Source organism: Rattus norvegicus, chromosome 8, assembly GCF_021556685.1.
Source record: "Rattus norvegicus strain SHRSP/BbbUtx chromosome 8, alternate assembly SHRSP_T2T, whole genome shotgun sequence".
Classification (NCBI taxonomy): Eukaryota; Metazoa; Chordata; class Mammalia; order Rodentia; family Muridae; genus Rattus; species Rattus norvegicus.
Window position 1 is genome coordinate 81,642,629 of NC_141541.1, and position 2,372 is coordinate 81,645,000.

Genomic DNA, 2,372 nt, shown 5'->3' on the forward strand with positions numbered 1-2,372 from the left:
ATTTTTTAAACGACTTATTTTAATTTTAAATTACGTTCCTGCGAGTGGGGGTTTGTGAACATACATGCCTTCATGTGCACGTGACACCTCTGGAGGCCAGAAGAGGGCGCTGGATTCCCTGGAGCTGGATTTACAGGGAGTTGTGAGCTGTCTAATACGGGTGCTGGGAACTGAGCTTGGGTCTTCTGCAAGAGGAGTATATGTTCTTGACCACTAAGCCATCTCCTCAGCCCTGGAAATTCAAAACTCAATGAATCAAATAATAAACCACAGTGGCCAGGATCAGCAATAGCCAAGCAGAAGCAAGAGCACCAGGGATGAAGGAGGAGACTGGTGGAAAATGACAAACACCATGAAGGAAAGAAGAAAAATTACCGAGTACAACGTCAGCGACTCAGAACTCTGGGATAGCATTAGTAGACCAAACCTAAGGATGTGGGGGGCAGGAGGAGGAACAGAGGGAAAGACTAAAAGCAGGAGAACCTACCCAATGAGATTATAGCAGAAATGTCTCAAATACAGAGAAAAAGGATTAGACTTTCAAACACGAGGCCTTCAGAACCTCCAGTAGGCATGACCAGAAAAAGACACATGACATATTATAGTCAAGATGTAGGAGCACAGAGCAAAAAAACATTAGAAGCTGTGAGGAGAAAAAAAAGTCCCAGTTCACAAAAGAAGAAACGTCAGAATAGCATCAGATTTCTTGTCAGCAACCATGCAAACCAGGAAAGCGAGGCATGATATAGCAAGAAATAATAATTTTCAGGTCTGAAAGTAAATAGCTGTCAACCGAGATAGCTGCAGCCAGCAAAGCTATCTTTCAGAATCGAGGGGAGAAGGACATTCCAGGATAAGCGCACACTAAGGCACAGCTGAAGATAATTAAGGAATGCGGAACACGGGAGGGGGAGCAGAGAGAAGACGGCCCAGGACGGGACAGCTATCAGGAGAGAAACAAACAAAGCCTCGATAGAAAGAATCCATGACGAGCAGCACTCGGAATCAGCCCGATACTCTCAGGGGAGAAAGCAAGAAACAATAATTCGAACAATTAGAAAAGCAGCCAGTAAAATGACAGGAATGCTAAACATCTCTCAATAACAAGATCGGATGTTAAAAAAGTAACTCTAATTGTGAACGACCTCAACTCACCAATAATGAGATGGAGACTGGCTGACCAGATTAAAAAAACCCAGAGTCAACTATCTGTCGTCTTCAAGGAATACACCTAAGAGGCCAGGGGTGTCTGGTTTCCCTGGAGCTGGAGTTACAGGTGATTGTGTGCTGCCTGACTTGGGTGCTGGGACTTGAACCCAGGACCTCTAGCAAAAGCAGTATGCACTATTAATTGCTGAGTTACCTTTCCAGCTTCTAATTTAAAGATTTATAGAAAAAGAAAAAAATCATTAAAAGGTTAAAAAATGATGGCAAGTAGTAAGAATATGTGAATGATGGGGACGGTTTAAAACTTATTCTAAGGGGTTGGGGATTTAGCTCAGTGGTAGAGCGCTTGCCTAAGAAGCGCAAGGCCCTAGGTTCGGTCCCCAGCTCCGAAAAAAAAGAACCAAAAAAAAAAAAAAAACTTATTCTAGTAATAGAAAAGGGTCATCAAGGCATGGTGTGGGGAAGGTCAGTAGGAAATCGTGCTTCCGGGGATCCATAAAAGGGGAGCACGGTGTTACCTGTTTCTTTTGCAGGGCAGAGATAGGGAAAAAGGCTCTCTATCTATTTCTGCAATAGAGCTTGCCTACTTGTGAATTAGTGGGGTTTTTGGATTCAGTCTTAACTATAAAGGGAATCATTCAGACTTAGGAAAATATTTTTGAATATATTCATTCAGTTAAAAATGCTTAGGCAGGATTGAAATTAGATGTTTATCTGTAGCCATATGCATTCTTCATAGTGCTGACTTTGTATTGTTCATGTGAAATAATGCTAAAACATTCTGCGTCCAAGGGCTGGAGAGACGGCTCATTAGTTAAGAGCACTGGCCTCCCTTGCAGAGCACCTGGGTTTGGTTTTTCAGAACTCACAGGGCAGCTCACAACTGCTTATAATTCCAGTCCAGGAGAGCCAATGCCCTCTTCTGGGATCCATAGTCACTGGACACATAGTAGTGCACAGACACACATACAGGAAAAGCATCCATAAATATAAAGTAATAAATCTCAAACATCCATGGGTGTTTTGCCTGCATGCAGTGCCCACAGAGGCCTAAAGGGGGTGTTGGATATCCTGGAGCCAGTCACAGATGAGCCACCTCTGGGTGCTGGGACTTGAACCTCAGTCCTCTGCTTTTAACTGCTAAGCCATCACTCCAGTCCCTGACCTGCAATTTTAAATAATTAATGTTTTCAACACAAATTCTT